The sequence below is a fragment of the Protopterus annectens genome, chromosome 2.part0 (genome assembly GCF_019279795.1).
Source record: "Protopterus annectens isolate FY-2018-M chromosome 2.part0, PAN1.0, whole genome shotgun sequence".
Classification (NCBI taxonomy): Eukaryota; Metazoa; Chordata; order Ceratodontiformes; family Protopteridae; genus Protopterus; species Protopterus annectens.
The window spans coordinates 1,589,182,668-1,589,201,893 of NC_056728.1; the positions used below are offsets into that span (position 1 = coordinate 1,589,182,668).

The 19,226-nt window shown below is 43.4% G+C and overlaps 1 protein-coding gene across 1 annotated transcript in view; it reads right to left on the reverse strand.

Annotated features, from left to right (window-relative positions):
* The window catches only part of FGF2 (fibroblast growth factor 2), a 470,449-nt gene that overhangs the window by 197,182 nt on the left and 254,041 nt on the right, over window positions 1–19,226 (reverse strand). The window lies entirely within an intron of this gene.

Below are 19,226 nucleotides of genomic sequence, written 5' to 3' on the forward strand. Positions count from 1 at the left end.
GTTTTCGAGTTTCAGACCTGAAGTCTTCTAAAAGATAAGTACTCTGTTGGGGACCCTTTTTTCTTGCTCTAACCGATGTCAGAAAAAATTAATAATTGTCTTGCCTGTGGAAAGCAAATACCCCATAGAGATTTTCATTCTTACTGCATCACCTGTTTAGGCCCGGACTACGATGTCCCTCGCTGTCAGTTTTGTGCCTTGTTCAACGACCGAACTATGTGTCGTCGGGCAATTTTTATAGCTAAATACTTTCGCTCTCGATCTCCGTACTCTGAAATGGTGTCGGTAAGCCATCTGACTACTGATCTTCCAAAAAGCATAAGGATAAAGAAAGAGACAGACTGCATAGGTCCAAAATGAGAAGTTATGCACCTAACATAACGTTCCATGTTAGTTGTCTTCTCTCGCCTTCTTTCTTGCTGGATAGGTTCGGAGCCGATCCTCGGCTCCGACTTGGCCACTTACTAAAGCTCGAGAGCTTATTTTACCAGCTCGAGGCAACCCTATATCCCATGATGCTAGGCGATAACTCCCCAGATCTCGTTTGGAAGCTGAAAAACCTAGCATAGGCCAATAAAACAAAATCCTCCAACTGGAAGGAGGAGGAAGAGGGATAAAAACTCCCAAAGATAATTATCTGCACTATATATATCCTAGGACACCTAGATGGTGAACAAGGGAATATAAGGACCCTTCAAGGAAGGGAAGATCTTCTCGGTCTGTCCAGGCTAGGGGGATGGTGGGTGGGACGCAAGAAAGAAGGCGAGAGAAGACAACTAACATGGAACATTATGGTAGGTACATAACTTCTCAATGTTAAGTTGTCAATCTCACCTTCATTCTTGCTGGATGGGACCGCGTCCCTAGCACCTTCATCCTGGGTGGCTCATTGGAACAGACTCTTAAGAATGATGGAACCAAATGTTGCTCTGTCCCTGGAGGCAATGTCCAATTTGTAATGCGAAACAAAGGTATGAGGAGAGGCCCATGTGGCTGCCGCACAGATAGTGTCTATTGGTAGTCTAGCTTGAAAAGCTGTAGATGTAGCTAGTACTCTAGTTGAATGGGCTTTTGGCTTAGAAGTTTATTCCCTGACTCTGAGTTGATAAATAGATGTAATCACAGAAGACAGCCACCTAGATAGGGTTACCTTAGAAACAGGAAGACCTTTCTTATTTTCTGCGTACGATAAAAACAGTTGATCAGACTTCCTTATTTGTTTGGTTCTATCCAAATAGTATCAGAGCTGGCGGTGAACATCTAGATAATGTAGCTTTTGCTCCGCTCTATTAGTATAATTTGGGAAAAAAACTGGGAAATCAATTGATTGATTTAAATTTGTCTTCGAAGCCACCTTGGGTAAGAAGGATGGATTAGTCCTTAGAGAAACTCTGTCTTTATGGAAGATTAAGTAGAGAGAACGAATGCAGAGGGTGTGAAGCTCAGATACTCTCCTAGCAGAAGTAATGGCGACTAGGAAGAGTGTCTTCCAGGAAAGAAATTTCAATGAACAGGAGACCGCAGGTTCAAAGGGGGGAAGAATCAAGGATGTTGAGACTAAATTAAGATCCCACTGAGGTGGAGGGTCTTTGATCGGAGGCTTAAGTAAATATACACCTTTAAGGAAAGCTTTGCAAAGCTTATTGGACATGATGTTGTCGTCCGATAAGCCTGTATGAAAATTCAATATGGCTGCCAACTGAACCTTTACTGTAGAGGCAGAAGACCCTGAATGAAAAATTTCGGCTAGGAAGTCTAAGACCGAATGAATTGGGGCAGTAAAGGGATCTATATTCCTTGCCTTTGCCCAGAAGGAGAAACGTTTCCATTTACTAGTGTAGATCCTTCTGGTGGAAGATTTAAGGGAAGCTACTATGATATCCCGGACGGGATTAGAAATCATAGGAAGCCTGGCTAAGGACGGAAGTGGAGCAACCAAGCAGTGAGGTTGAGAGAATGTAGGGATCGGTGCTGGGTCCAGATGCCAAGGCTGTACCAAAAGATAACAATGTAGGAACGGAAACCATATCTGTCGAGGCCAATAAGGGGCAATGAGAATCAACTTGGCTCTCAAGGCGGTTGCTTTCTGAATTACTTGTGGGATTAGAGGAAAGGGTGGAAAGGCATAGAGAAGTCCCCGAGACCAATCTTGGACTAGAACGTCTCTGAGGGGATGGCCTGGAAGGGGGAAGAGGGTGAAGAAGTCGGGGCATTTGCTGTTTTGGGGTGTAGCAAAAAGATCGCAGCAAGGAAGGCCCCACTTCTGAAAAATCTCTTCCGCCACAGATTGTTTGAGAGACCACTCGTGTGGCATGAGTATAGCTCTGCTCAACCTGTCCACTATGATGTTGGACTTCCCGGGGATATGCGTTGCTATCAGAAACCACTGAGAGGAGATTGCCCATTGCCAAAGTTTGAGTGCCTCTCGACACAGGGGATAGGACTTGGTTCCGCCTTGCTTGTTGATATACCACACTACGGACATATTGTCCATTTGGATTGCAATAGTTCCTAGGGGAAGAAAGTCGTGGAGGGCTTGCAACGTTAAAAGTACTGCTCTCATCTCTAGGACATTTATGTGCAGGTGGCGTTCAAAAGGTTGCCAAGTACCATGGACCATCCTGCCCTGAAAATGCCCCCCCACCCGATCAGGGAGGTGTCCGATGTCACCGTGGTGACCGGGGGAGGAGGAGGAACAAAGGGTCTGCCTTGATGGACTTGAGGGGACAATATCCACCAGGACAGATGACTTTTGCAAGTTGGAGTTATCATGATCTTGTGGTGCATGGGGAGTTGCTGAAAAGACCATTGGGCGAAAAGCATCCACTGTAGAAGACGCATGTAAAAACGTGCAAGGGGAAGAAGTGTTATGGCGGCCGCCATAAGACCCAATACTTTCAGGACATACCTGGCCTGAATTTTGTCACTCTGAAGAAGAACATGGACATGGTTTTGAATATCTAAGACCCTTTGATCTGTTAACTTTGCTGAAAGTTGTACGGTTTTCAAGTTGGCGCCTATAAAGGTAATAGACTGACAAGCCGACAAGGCAGACTTTTCAAAATTTATAGAGATTCCTAGCCCTCTGCAAATGTGAATGGTGTAAGCTCTGGCTTGGAGAAGTTGATGCCTGGTGGTGGCAGTGAGGAGCCAGTCGTCTAGATATGGAAATACCTGGAATCCTTGCCATCTCAGGTGAGCCGTAACCGCTGCCATACATTTGGTGAACACTCTGGGGGCTGTAGTGAGACCAAAGGGCAGGGCTCTGAATTGGTAGTGACTGGCCCCCAGCCAAAAATGGAGAAACCTTCTGGAGCACATGTGAATTTTGATGTGATAGTACGCATCCTGAAGGTCCACGGAGCACATCCAATTGTCCTTGCCCAGAAAGGGTAGAACAGACTGTAGTGTGACCATCCGGAATCTTGTTCTCTTTACAAACTTGTTTAGTTTGCTGAGATCTAATATTGGTCTCCAGTCCCCTGTCTTTTTCGGTACCAAAAAGAACCTTGAGTAGATTCCGGATCCTAGTTGGTCTGCTGGGACTGTCTGGATGGCTCTTTTTGCTAGCAGTTTTGATATCTCTGATACTGCTAGTTTCCTTAGACCGGGTGGAACGTCTGAAAGGGTTCCCTTTTGCTGAATTGGGGTTTGGATAAAGGGAATTTTGTAACCCTCGGATATGATCGACTGTACCCATTTGTCTTGAGTAAGGGAAAGCCAGGCTATTGGGTACAGTGACAATCTTCCCCCGACTGCCTCCGAAGGTGGACAATCAGGCAACATCTCAGGGATGCTGGAAGGGTTTGTCAGAGAGAGACTCCCTGCTACCCTGGTTCTGTGGACCCCCTCTGCCCCTAGGGTGGTGTTTGTTGTTGTAACCCCCTCTGCCTCTGGGGGTAAACTGACCTCTTGTGTCAGGCGTGACTCCTTGAGATTTGCGGAACCACATTTTCTCACCCTTCTGACCCTTAGGGTATGGTCTTGAAGGAGTGGAGAAACGGACTCCTATGGCAGAAAGAGTCTTGCCATCTTGTTCGCATCTGGTCAAGGTGTCTTTCACTTGAGGTCCGAACAAAGCCGAATCATCAAAAGGGGAATTTTTGAAGGATGCCTTGAAAGGGTCTGCGAAATTACACAGCCGCATCCAGGCGTGACGCCTTAAGGCCACTCCTGTGCCCGCGGCCCTACTCGCTCCATCGGCTGCATATGAAATTAGACGCATGGAGGAGTTGACAGTCGAGTTCAGGGTTCCGAGCTGTGAGTTTATTTTATCCTGGGACCCAGCAGCTGATGGATCCTGTAAGTCTTCTCCCAACTCTTTGAGAATATCTCTCTTAAAGCGGGTGAAGTGACACAAGTAATTCAGCGACCGCATGGCAAAGGTCGCTGAAGAAAACATCCGCTTACCGTACCTATCCATGGTCCTAGAATCCTTATTAGGAGGATGGATAGGTACTGAAGGATCAGCTAGTTCCTTCTTGGTGGCTGCAGCCACCACCATGGCATCTGCCGGTACACCTTTTGTTAGGAATTGTTTGTCAACTGGTGCTGTGATGAATTTAGATGGCCTCCGAGGGGTGGGTTCCACCGAATCCGGGGCCAACCACACCTTCCGAGCCACTACTTCCATAAGGAGGTCGAAAGGCTGAGACACCCAGGAGGTGGAGGGCCGAGAACCAAATGCCTCCAGGTACACCGACTCATCCTCAGAAGGATTAAAGGAAGACCAGTTCCCCCTCTGCTTTAGGATTTCTAGGATGTTTGAGAAAGAGACATCCTCAGAGGGGGACTTTGGGGATCCCTCCGACTCATCCAAGTCGGTGTCAGATGTAATGGACTCAGGGGAGTCCACATGCTTCCTCTTACATGTCCTCTTACACGGAGGCTCCGCTGACAGGTCAGGAGAAGCCTCGGAAGAGGAAGAAATTCCCAGTGGGGAAACCTGAGGCATTGGATCTCTGGGTCCGGGAGCAAGAGAGTGGGAAGAGACATCAGCAGGCACTGTAGTGGGAGGAGCTGATGGAGCTGACCGTTGACTATGCCCTGGGGCTAGTACACTCCTCATCACCTCGAAGGCTCCCCTATCAGAAAGGCCAGAGGGCCCCCGCTCCAAAGAGGTAGGAACCCCAGGCCGCACCGACAGGGAAGGCTCCGAGGCCGATGTCGGGGCTGAGCTCACCAGCGCCGATGCTCCGAGAGGGAGAACGGGGTCGGACAATGGTCCGATGCCACTCGCCCCCTCAGAGCCTACGAGAGAGACCAGGCGCCCAGATCCATCCAATGAAGGCATCAAGGAGGAGATCGGAGCGGAAGACGAAGGAGCCGAAGGGGGAGGTATCGGCTCCGACGCCACAACAGTCACGGCTCCGAGGAGCTCTGGCTCTGAACTCTGAGGGAGAGTCGAAGGAGAAAAAATAGGTGGAGTCGTAATAGCTACCGTCTGATGAGATGGGCTACAGATCATCTGGGCCAATGCTTGAGACTTTAATAGCCTACTTACCACTCTCTCAAGGTCGTGATCTGAAAGCCTGGACGACTGAGAAGATCGGCTCCGATGGCTCCGCTCCGAGAGCAGGGGAGATCTCGCAGCCAAATGGATGGACTCCAGTGAAGGGGATCTTGACCTCTTCTTAGATATGGGTGGAGCCAAAGGAGCCGAGGACACGTCGGCTCCAGCCGGAGCTGACAGTGAATGCATGGACTCAGAGGTATTGGCACCGAGTGGTGCCGAGACTGGACCCTGTGACTCAGAGGGATCGGCTCCAGCCAGAGCCGATCTAGGCAGAGACAAAGAGCCAGCAGCCGAAGGCTTAGTACTCGGAGACGATGGTTTTGCTGGTTTGGAAGGCCTCCCTGACGCAGACTTAGTCGGGGAGCCCTCGGGCTTTAACAAGCCCCTCAGTATAAGTTTGTTCCTGCGCTCCTGCAGGACTCTTGGACTGAATGCATGACACACAGAACAAGAGTCCTGCAGGTGCAGGGGTCCCAGGCAGTAAACACAAGAAGTGTGACCGTCTATTAGAGACATTTTCTGACAGCACAAGTCACACTTCTTAAAGCCTGAGACCTTAGTTTCCTTTGGTTTCTTCGACATAACAGTGTCGAGGGATCACAAAAGGAAAGAGAAAACACATACACACACACAACACTCAAAAAAACAATAAAAAACAATATAAATATTAATTAGGATACTGACACACCCAAACACTCCAGAGGATCCCTAAGAAAAAATTAGGAAAGGGGCAGGCTTAAGGCCTAACCTAAGAGTGGAGGGGGGGATATAAGTGATAAAAAGGGAAGGTATAAACAGGAATAGAATTAAAGGTAGTCGCTAATTACTGAAAAACAACTGGGTGAAAAATTAACCAAAAAGGGTGACTGAACACTATATTTTTAAAGACTTACCAGGAGCCGTTAAAAATACGCACCTCGCAAGCGAAAGCGGCAAACGAGATCTGGGGAGTTATTGCCTAGCATCATGGGATATAGGGTTGCCTCGAGCCGGTAAAATAAGCTCTTGAGCTTTAGTAAGTGGCCGAGTCGGAGCCAAGGATCGGCTCCGAACCCATCCAGCAAGAATGAAGGCGAGACTGACAACTTAACATCTGCCGACGACGCTACCGTTAAGCTAGTCGCCAATCTGCCATTACTCAGGCACTTTCGCAGCCCCTGATACCCGTTTCTACAGATTCGCAGGCCTCTGCTGAGACCTCGGAGTCCAATATGCCGTGAGATGCTTCTTCGACTGTGGAACCTGCAGATGTCTCTACCTTGGATGGGTCCGGAGCCGCTGCGCAGTCACCAGCTTCTGTGGGTGTATTCAGGCCTACCAATTTTCATATTAAACCGACAACTTCTTTTCAAGCCAAAAATACCAAATTTCTCAGGCCTAAAGTTCGCACTACGCCTTGGAAACTGATGACCAAAATGCATTCTCAGGCCCACAGGCCTCAAAACCAAATAATTAGAATGGCTGAAGACCTTATTACCTTAATTAGGGGAAGCCAGCCTTCCCCTCAAAGAGACCTAGAACTGATTTTCCTTCTGATTCTTCTGATCAGGAATCTGATATCTCTGTTCCTTCTGACTACCAGGACATACCCTTATCTACCTATGAGGATTCAGATGCAGAGGATTCCATTCCCTCTGCTTCCCCTCCAAAATATTTTTCTTTTGACGAAACCCTGCATACCCTTAGGGAGCATTTCTGCTGGGAAAGCCAGGACTACTCTCAGTCCAAAAAGAGACTCAGGGAATTTTTAAACCTGCCTCAGCACAGGCCTCTAGCTATCCCTCCTATCCTGGAGATTGTAGATGATGTTTCTTGGAATCCAGCCTTACCCCAGATACTTTGCCTCCAGCTCCCAGGAAACCTGATAGGTACTATAGAGTGCCTGACTCTTACAAATTCCTTTTCAGGAATCCTACTGTGGATCCAGAGACCATTTCCCAAGGACCAAAAGGCATTAAGGCTACTGCTGCCAAGAATCATACCCCTTCTGACAGGGATTCTAGGGCTTTAGATAGATGCGGTAAGAAGGTATACACCTCTGCTACTCTGGCCATTAGGGCCTTAAATTGCCAGTTTCATATGTTAAAGTATCAGCAGCATATTGTGGTGCTAATTAAACAGAAAATGATGTTGATTCCTGACTGTGCAGAACACAAAGATTTACAAGAGTTACTGCATTCTGCTGACCAAGTTGGTAAACATACTTTGCAGTGTGGTTTTGATGCTTTAGAAGCGTCTTGTAGGGCTGCTGTTACTGGCTCTGTTCTTAGAAGGCATGCTTGGCTTTAAGAACAAAACTTTCCAGATCATGTCAAAGCAAAATTACTGGATGCACCCTTAAACCAAGAGCGCCTATTTGGCAATAAAGCAGAAGAAGTTCTCAAAAGGATGGACGAGGAAGCTAAATCTATGCAAACTGTTAAAGATTTCTTACAAGTACAGCCACCTAGATTCAGTAGGCATTGGCCTTCAAAGAACTGGTCATTTCCAGTCCCTCCCAAGCCTTCTCAGTAAAAACTCACGGGTAGCAGACCCCCATGACTTCAGTCTCAGGTTATGCAAAGATCTAAGCAGTGGGGTGCGCCCACATTCAAATCAGGGAGTAGTAAGTCAACCCCCTATGGTAAACTTGCACACTGGCTTATCCTTAACTCCCCCAAGCCTTGCTCAAGTACTTGCACCTTTAGGAGGAAAACTCGCCCTGCATGCAAAAAACTGAGAATACATTACCCAAGACAAATGGGATTTAAACATTGTTTCCCTAGGATACAGATTCCACTTCCACTCACTCCCAACCCTAAGTGGATGGCCAGACCTCCCCCCAAACCAGTGGACAGAGGCCCAAAAGCAAGTACTTTCTCTCCTCAGCATCAAGGCTATTCAACCTGTCCCAGCAGAACAAAGGGGACAAGGCTTTTATTCAAGACTGTTCCTGGTTTCCAGAAAAGAAAACTCCTGGCGTCCTATCCTGGATTTATCTATTCTCAACACCTTTCTGGTGGTTCCAAAATTCAAAATGCTAACTCTCCAACAGCTGCTTCCTATGCTAGCCAAGGATGTCTGGCTGGCAACCCTAGACTTAAAAGAAGCTTACCTGCACATCCCCATAAGGGAATCTTGCAGTAAATACCTTCCGCTTCGGGGCAGGCTCTATGCACTATCAGTTCTCTGCACTTCCCTTTGATTTATCTACTGCGTCCAGGGTGTTCACAAAGTGCCTAGCTCCAGCCATTGCTTTTTGCAGGCAGAGAAGTATTCAGATTTGAAAAAACACTAAATGCCAGGAACTCCACTTCTTTAGGTTAAATTCACAAGACCAGCTTATTCACTGACTGCAGAATATAATAGTCAGCACCAATGAAGATAATCCATAAAAAGTACAGTTTTGTACCTACCATAAATGTAGATGTCCGATAGGAATGCATCTGCAGTCCTTACAAATGGGTAGTCCTGTCGTCAGGCAGCCCTTGATCGGCGGATTCCAAAGTCTGGGTCTGGCTTCGGCTGGTGTCGCGCTTCACCCGACGTCATAGCTGCAGTTCTTTGGGTATAAAGGCATCAGCAGACGCCATTTTCCTCAGTGTTTCTTGCCCCAGATGCCAGGTGCCCTCTTGGATGGCTAAATTTGGATAAATGCCAATGTTTCCAAATAGTAGAGTACAAACACATAAAATAAGCATGTATGTACATATATACAAACAAATACACCATAATAGATCCCCCCCAAGCTAGCTGAAGGATGGCAAATACCCTAGGAGTACCACAGAGGGGAAGGTGGGTGGGTAATCCTGACTGCAGATGCATTTCTATCGGACATCTACATTTATGGTAGGTACAAAACTGTACTATGTCCTTCAAGGATGCATCTGCAGTCCTTACAAATGGGTAGAATACCATAGCTAAACTAGGGAGGAGGAAAAAGGAGAGATTATGGTGTAGTTAGGATCCCTTGCAAAACAGCAGTGGCAAAACCTGCTCGGGATCTAGAGTATAAAGGTAAATTGTAATGCTTGGCAAATGTATGCACGGAGGTCCAAGTAGCAGCCTCTATAATGTCCTTGGTAGCCACTCCTCGTAAGAAAGCTGTGGTAGTGGCTGTAGCCCTTGTGGAGTGAGGCCTGATGTTCTCTGGAGTTTTCTTTCCATGGTAGGAGTAACAAAATCTAATGCAATTTCCTATCCATTTGGAGATTGTCTGTTTTGAAATTGGTTTTCCTTCCTTTCCTGTTGCATATGCTATCAGAAGCTGGTCAGTTTTTCTATTGGACTTGGTCCTGTCCAGGTAGTAGCGTAATTGTCTATGTACATCCAAGGTATGCAACAGTCTTTCTCCCCTGTTCTCTGGGTTGGGGAAGAATGTAGATAGGTGGATAGCCTGATTTAAAGACACTCTGGATACCACCTTAGGCATAAATGTAGGATTTGTTCTCATGGACACTCTATCTTGATGGAAGATCAGGAAGGGTTGCACTGCCATTAATGCCTGTAGTTCAGAGACCCTTCTTGCTGAGGTGATTGCCAGCAGGAAAGCAGTCTTCCAGGATAAGTATTGTAATTCTGCTGTTGCTGCTGGTTCGAAAGGGGGAAGTGTCAATTTTTCAAGCACAAAGTTCAAGTCCCATGCTGGCAATGGTGGTTTCCTGGGAGGTTTTACATTTTTAATTCCTCTCAGAAACTGTCTGAGCAGAGGATGAGAGAAGACAGGAGGATCCAAGCTGTATTCTGCTGAAATAGCTGATGCATGTATCTTGATGGAAGAATAGGACAGGCCTGTATGAAAGAGCTCTGCCAGGTACTCCAGGATGTTGGCTATGTTTACCAGTGCCACATCTTCTCCCTTTGCAGTACTCCAAATGAGATATCTTTTCCATTTTGCTGCATAATTCTTTCTTGTTGAAGGTCTACGAGCCTCAAGGATGATGTCTTTAACCCTCTGGGATAAATTTGGGTTAATTGTTCTTATGTAATGTTCCAGGCAGTTAGCTGCAGAGTTTTCAGGTTTGGATGCAGGATGTTGTAGTTGTTCTGTGTTAACAGCAATGGGATCAGGGGTAGTGCCCATATTTGTTCCCGAGACATGCTCCTCAGCAATGGGTACCGATGTTGCCTTGGCCAGTCTGGAGCTATCAGAATGATCCTTGGACGTTCCTCTTTGATCTTCAAAAGCACCTTGTGCATCAAAGGAAGTGGTGGGAATCATTATGCTGTCAGGTTTTTCCAACTGAAAGATAGGGAGTCCACCTTCCAAGCAAGTGGGTGGTAAGTCCTTGTGCAGAATTTCTTTAGCTGGTGATTGAGTGGGGATGCAAATAAGTCTATTTGTGGTAATCCCCATTCTCTTGTGATGGCTTTGAAGATGTCCGGATGCAGCATCCATTCGTGGGCATCCGTGGTAGTTCTGCTTAATATGTCTGCTAGAATGTTTTCTTTTCCCGGTACAAAAATTGCTTGTAACTGAATGTTGTAGCTCAGAGCCACATCCCATAGGTCCAGTGCCAGCCGGCATAGAGAGTATGAATGTGTGCCTCCCTGTTTGTTGATGTACCACATAACTGTGGTGTTGTCTGTCCTTATCATCAACTGACCTTCTTGGAAAAATGGTCTGAATGACTGGATTGCCAATTTTACTGCCAGCATTTCCTTTAGATTTATGTGCAGGCGCAGCTGGTCTTGAGTCCATAAGCCTTGTATGCACTTGTCCAGCATGTGTGCCCCCCAACCGAGGTCTGAGGCATCTGTCGTGATGGTTTGGCTTGGTTGACTGTTGCAGAAGGGCAATCCTGTGTTTGATTGACAGGCCTGAGCCCACCATAGGAACTCTTGCTTCAGGCATGGAATTATTGGAATTTTGGTTTCTAGGCTGTGCTTGTGTTGAGACCACAAATTCTTTAGGTACCACTGTAGCTTTCTCATATGCAGTCTGGCATGAGGGACCAGAATTATGCAGGATGCCATGAAGCCTAGGGCTTGTAGTACTTTTCTTGCAGTTAGATGGTTCTGCTTTGTTAATGTCAAGAAGTAGAGAGGTAGTTGCTCTTTCTTTTCTGCAGTTAGGCATGCCATTTGTTTTGATGTGTCCAGCTCTGCACCCAGAAAGGTTATTCTTTGGGATGGAATCAGCCTTGACTTTTTTATATTGACTGTATATCCCAGGGCTTGCAGCAGGTAAATGACTCTTTGTAAGTCTTCTGTTAGCTTGCTTTTGTTGTCCGCTTGTATCAGGCAGTCGTCCAGGTAGGGATAAATTTGGATTCCCTGAAGTCTGCAATGAGCAATTACTGATGCCAGGCATTTCGTGAACACTCTGGGCGCAGTAGATAAGCCAAAGGGCAATGCTGAGAATTGATAATGCTCTGATCCTGCAAGAAATCTGAGGTATCTTCTGCAATTTGGTCGTATGGGGACGTGCAGGTATGCCTCCTTGAGATCTAGAGTTACCAGCCAAGACTCCTTGCCCAGCATGGGAAGAAGCTGCTGTAGGGTCAGCATTTTGAATTTTGGAACAATGAGGAATGTGTTTAAAGCGGACAGGTCGAGAATAGGCCTCCATTTGCTCTCTTTTCTTGGTACCAGGAAGAGTCTGGAGTAAAATCCCTTTCCTTGTTCCATAGATGGTACCTTTTCCACAGCTCTCATTCTTATTAATTGAGATATTTGCTTTAGAGCTTCTGCCCTTTGAGTAGGTGGTAGGTTTGGCATTCCTCTCTTTCCTGGTAGAGTATGGAAATGGAACCTGTAACCTTGGTCTATAGTTTGTAAAATCCATTTTTCCCTTGTGATGCAATGCCAGTTCTTTGAAAATAAGGTTAGCTTTCCGCCTATGGGTGCTTCCAGTTGTTCCCTGGTAGGCGGTGCCACAGCCAAGTCACTGTGATTATGTTGTTGTAGTGGTGGTGGCTGCGTCTGTGCCTCGCTGGTTGTTACCTTGCCACTGGCGTCCCCTGTAGGCACCCCTGGATTGGTTTCTGCCTCTTGAACGCCTATTCCTGCCTCTCTGTGCCTTAGAGGAGTCCGGAAAGGACCAATTCTTGGAGGGCCAGTTCCTGCTAAACCTTGGAGGTTGAACCTGTAAGAAATCTTTCACTGTTTGTACAGATTTCGCCTTCTCTTCCATCTTTTTTAGTACCTGTTGAGCAGGGGAACCAAATAAATTGACTTTGTCCATGGGTGCATCTAAAAGCTTTGATTTGACATGGTCTGGTAATGCCTGCTCTTTCAACCATGCATGTCTCCTGATAACTGTGCCAGTCATGGCTGATCTAAAGGAAGCCTCCAGTGCATCATAGCCACATTTTAAGGAATGGTTACTAACCTGCTGTATGTTATGTACCATTTCCTGAACATATTTCTTATCTAAAGATTCTTCAGAGGACAGCTTTTTAGTTAACTGGTCTAGCATAAACTCTTGATATTGAATCATATGAAATTGGCAGTTCAAAGCCCTAGCTGACAAAGTAGCAGAGGTGTAAACTTTTTTACCCCATCTCTCTAAGGACCTGGATTCCCTTTCAGAGGGAAGGGGGTTTTAGTAGATGTAGTTGCTACAGCTTTAGGGCCCTGGGAGATAGTCTCTGGATCTGCAAAAGGAGCCTTGTATAAATGGTGATGAGTGTCCGGGACCCTGTAGAACCTATCGGGCTTAGCAGGGGCCGGAGGTAATGAATCAGGAGCAGTGCAAGCATCATTAAATGCATCATCTACAACAGAAAGAACTGGAGGTATAGCTAAAGGCCTATGCTGTGGCAAATGTAGAAAGGTTCTAAGCCTTTTTCTGGAGTCTGAGAAATCTTGGCCCTGCCACTGAAAAAGTTCCTTCATAGCATGCAAGGTTTCCCCAAAGGAAAATTCCTCAGGTGGAGAGGCTGAAGGAATGGACTCTTCAGCATCAGAGTCTTCGTAAGGGGAGTAAGGAGCCTCAGGAGGGTCTGTATGTTCAGAGTCATCAGAGGAATCATCTGTGGATACTGGCTCTGGGGGCTCTGCTCTAGGCCTCTTCTCTGGAGGTGGATGAGAGGTCCTGTCTGGATGAGGCTGGGATCCACGAATTAAAGAAATGAGATCCTCAGCCAAAGAAAGCATATGGGAACTGGTGATGGGCCTGTGAGAGGGGGGCTTGACAGGCACCGTTTTTGAAGCTTTGGCTGCTTTAGCCCTGACAAAGGCCTTAATAGACATGGCTGCAGGAGGCCTAGCAGCTCCACGTGCAGGGGTTGAAATATCCAAGGGAATAGTGTCTGATAATTCCTGAGAAACCGCAACTGCAGGTTGGATTTCAGAAGCCGATTCCACCAGGTTGGAAGAGGCCTCGGTAGAAGGCATGTTTTCAGCTGGGGGAAGAACCGCTTGCTCGGTTTCAGCCGAAACCGAGACACTCGCGGTCGGTTTAACTGCGGTTTCGGCCGAAACCGCGGACCGCGAGTGTCGGTCCTTTTCCCTGCATTTTTTGGTTATTTGTGGAGTCGGAGGATCCGACGGCATGATATAAGCAAAATCAGAGCCGAAAAACTGTTCTGCAAATTCCGACCGACGTCTAAGCGTCCGTCGGTTAAAAGAAGCACAGGCTAGACAAGCTACTACGTCGTGGTCTGGGCCTAAACAAGGTAAGCAGTAAGAGTGGAAATCTTTATGAGGTATTTGTTTCCCACAAGTTAAACAGTTATTCACTTTTTCTGACATCGGCTGAGGCAAGAAAGAGTCCCCAACGGGGTACTTAGCTTTTTAGAAGTCTTCGAAGTAGTATTCGGTAGTAATCTCTGGTTTTGACCGACCAGCACTTGCGAACAGCTTCTGCTTCGGGCGCCACGCGGCAAGAAAGACTGAGGAAAATGGCGTCGGCTGATGCCTTTATACCCGAAGAACTGCAGCTATGACGTCGGGTGAAGCGCGACACCAGCGGCCAGACCCAGACTTTGGAATCCGGCCGACCGAAGGGCTGCCTGACGACAGGACTACCCATTTGTAAGGACTGCAGATGCATCCTTGAAGGACATCAGAAAAACAGCGAGCTGAACCAACAGTTGATATTATAACAGTATCACAGGTATGTGAAGCTGGAATAGCAAAAACACCAATCTAACCTCGTAGCGCCTCGGCCAAACAGCCTTTACAGAGTAATGAATGAAATTAAATTTAGCAGTTATATATAATATCAATTAATCAATCAATGAAATGATTCACTAAAATTCTAATTACTAAAATCAACATTTCACATACTTAGCTGTATAACAAATATCAAAAACAATATTACATAAATATTACATAAAACTCTTCCAATTACATTCCCTATTTAAACCCATGGGTTGTAAAGTATTATATTTCAAAATTAAAACAGATTCTTTCTTTCTTAAAAGGTATTTTACCCCATTCTCACTTGTGTAATTAAAGTTAATTTGCTCTAACACGGTAACTTAAAATTTTAAAGGTGCCCCTTCATGTTCAACATTACTATGTTCTCCCAAAGGACTAACTGTTCTATGATTTTTTGTGTCTCTTATATGTTCTTTGACTCTTTCAGCTAAACTTCTTTTGGTTTCTCCACATAAAACTTGTTACATTCACATCTAATAGCATAAATCACGCCTACACTTTTACACGTAAAACTTCCTTTCATTTCAAATCTTTTTCCATTTATTTCATCAAAAGCTTTAGTTATATATTGGCACAAGGAACATTTGCCACAGGGCTTAGTGCCTATATCCAAACTTAAATTCCTTATAACCTCATTTGTTTTTTTATAAACATTATATACCAAAAAATCTTTAAGATTCCTACCTGTTTTGTAGGAGAATTTAAGTTGCAAATCCTTAAGTGAAGGTGTGTCCCTTTTTATTATATTCCACAAACCAACAAGCATTTTTTGCAGTTCATTTGAAAAAATGGTGTGTTTGGACACAAAGGCTATAATTTGTTGTGAATCCCATTCCTTTTCACTATTAATCCCAAATCCATGTCTATATCTGCTATTATATCTGATTATTCTCTGCCCAAACACTTTGCTATAACTTTCTAGAACTAATTGTTCAGAATAGCCTCTTTTAATAAACATATGACTAACTGCAATAGCCTCTTTTTAGCCTCTTCTAAATTAGCAAATAGTCTCTTAATCCTTAGAATTTCACCATATGGCATCGATTGTACTCTATGTACAGAGTGACAACTATTAGCATAAAAAATATGACTTGGCTTATCAAATTTTCTAAATATTCGAGTTATTATATTCCCCTCATTCGTTCCTTCCAGCATCAGATCTAAATAAGTAACTCTATTTCCTTCTTGCAAACCATCATATTTAATCAAAAATCTACTGTTATTCAAATAATCAATAAAATTTGTTACTTCATTTTTGCCACCATTACAGATGAATATCAAATCATCTGTATATCTGAAGTAATTTACGACATACTTTTTGTAAAATGAACTTCTATAAATGTGGCTATATTCAACCAACCCCATAAAGAGGTTGGCATACATAGGGGCGAACGCCGCTCCCATAGCTGTACCCTGTAACTGCTGATACAGCCTACCATCAAATTAAAAAATATTATTCACTAAGCAAAAATGTGTTAATTCCTTTATATACTCAGTTTTAGGAGTATCTCTCATAAAATAACTAAGTGCCTCCATACCAAAGTGATGTTGTATACTGGTATATACACTTGTAACATCTATAACCAAAAAATACATATCTGATTGCCAGCATATCTGTGACAATTTCTTCAGCAGATCCATTTAATCTTTAATATATACTGGAAGTTTAACCACAAATTTAGCCAGACATTCATGCAAAAAACGGCCTATTTGATGTGTAAAGTAACCTGAAGCTGAGTCCTGGTGGCTGAACAAAACTTTTATGTATCTTAGAAACACAAAAAAATCTAGCAATAACACTATTTTTACTGCTAAACTTATCATAAACATCTGTTTTAGAAAAGTAATTTAATCGTAGCTGCTTATGTATGAATCGTTCATATTCACTGATGGCCTGCAAATATCTTGTTTCTTGCACTTCACAATATACTTCAGTGTTATTAAGATGTTGCATACACATTTTATAGTAGTCAAGATTCCTCATAACTACTAACTTGCCCCCTTTATCAGAGGGCTTAAACACCAAATTATGCTGCTCACTTAATTGTTTTAAACTATTCCATTCTTGCTTGATCATATTATATATTACAGCTTTCTGGTTGAATTCATTTAACTCTTTTTCTATAGCCACATTTACAGCTGTATTGAAACGTAAAATATTTTCATTCTTTGTAGGTGGCATAAAATTACTATTAACCCTAATGGATGAAGTATCTAATTTACTATAAGCATTCGTGTCCATGTCAGAATTGCAAAAATAAAAGCTTTCATTAGATTCTGAGTCACTTACTTCATTTGATACAATACTTTTAATATTTCTAGCTTCAAAAAAATAATCCTTAATATGCATTTTACGTACAAGTTTAAAAATTTCACTTTTAAGTTCATATAGTGTAGGAATGACCATACTGATAAATTTTAAACCCCTATTCAAAACAGCCATTTGACTATCATTAAAGACATATCCTGAAAGATTAACAACATAAGGATCTGAATTTTTCAGACCATACCTGACTAATATGTCCATTTTCCTTGCTTACTATACAGTCCGTAATTCTGTTCCCTATTACCCCCATTTCTGAGCCATGTTCTCTTTTTGGATCCTGTGTTGTTGACTGGCCCATGAAAAGTTCTCTGGAATGATTCCCCTTGTTGAGCCGCTGGTAAACCAGGGAGCTGTTCTTCTTCATCTCGTTCTTCCGCTGAAGAAGCTGCACTTTCCGATGGATGTATAAAAACTGGAACGCCATTCTAATCCTTCATGTTCTCTTTGAAATTTGACTCTATGACATTTGGGTTTTTGATTGATAGAAAGCAAAAAAGCTTTCTTATTGTCATAGTCTCTCAAGTCTCTCTGTAACTTAATTTTTTTACGATTAAGAAGTTCCTTTTCATAAGAGACTAATTTATTAATGTCATTCAAAAAGGTTTCAAGTGAAGCAGTAGAAGTATGTTTCACCATCTCAGCACATAATTTTTTTAGACTTTGCTTTCAACACGCTTCACTTAAGCATGTCCCTTTCTATAAGGATAGCAACCCACTCACTGCTACACCTGTGAGCTGCCGCTATCCATCGTTCATGAAACACACGTTCTTGCTCATTACTTAATAAAAAAGGAGTAGATGGACTTTTAACAGTACGCAATCCTCTTGGAGTAATATCCAATTCTTGGTAACGCTGCAAACTATGAATATTTTAAAAAAACAGATGTTTCTTTATATACCAATTTCTCTATTTGTGCACACAGTTCTTGTACCGCTGGCTGGTTAGACAATTCTGTCCTTTTCCCAATCGCGAACAGGTTAACACTGATCAGATCTATTTTTCTCCCATTTTTTCCAAACACTTGATTGTAATTCTCCAAATTGACTATCAGGAATGTTGACCTTTTCTTGTTCAACAGTATATTACTAGTAGTTAATGAACTCCTGTTCTCACCTTCACGGCATAATAAATCCATCCCCACTTCCTGAAAAACGCGGGGTAAAGAAGCAAAGGAGTCACTGGACATGAAAAATCCACGAACCACAATGTAGCAAATACAGGTAAGAAAAAACACTAAATGCCAGGAACTCCACTTCTTTAGGTTAAATTCACAAGTCCAGTTTATTCAGCGACTGCAGAATATAATAGCACCAATTAAGATAATCCATAAAACAGAAAAACAGTGAGCCGAACCAACAGTTGATATTATAACAATATCACAGGTATGTGAAGCTGGAATAGCACAAACACCAATCTAACCTCATAGCGCCTCGGCCAAACAGCCTTTACAGAGTAATGAATGAAATTAAACTTAGCAGTTATATATAATATAATATACATTAATATAATGGGTTGTAAAGTATTATATTTCAAAATTAAAATAGATTCTTTCTTTCTTAAAAGGTATTTTACCCTATTCTCACTTGTGTAATTAAAGTTAATTTGCTCTAACGCTGTAACTTTAAATTTTAAAGGTGCCCCTCCATGATCAACATTACTATGTTCTCCCAAAGGACTAACTGTTCTATGATTTTTTTATGTCTCTTATATGTTCTTTGACTCTTTCAGCTAAACTTCTTTTGGTTTCTCCCACATAAAACTTGTTACATTCACATCTAATAGCATAAATCACACCTACACTTTTACACGTAAAACTTCCTTTCATTTCAAATTTGTTTCCATTTATTTCATCAAAAGCTTTAGTTATATATTGGCACATGGAATATTTGCCACAGGGCTTAGTGCCTATATCCAAACTTAAATTCCTTATAACCTCATTTAGTCTTTTATAAACGCTATATACCAAAAAATCTTTAAGATTCCTACCTATGTTGTAGGAGAATTTAAGTTACAAATCCTTAAGTGAAGGTGTGTCCCTTTTTATTATATTCCAGCAACAACAAGCATTTTTTGCAGTTCATTTGAAAAAATGGTGTGTTTGGACACAAAGGCTATAATTTGTTGTGAATCCCATTCCTTTTCACTATTAATCCTAAATTCATGTCTATATCTGCTATTATATCTGATTCTTCTCTGCCCAAACACCTTGCTATAACTTTCTAGAACTAATTGTTCAGAATAGCCTCTTTTAATAAACATATGACTAACTGCAATAGCCTCTTTTTTAGCCTCTTCTA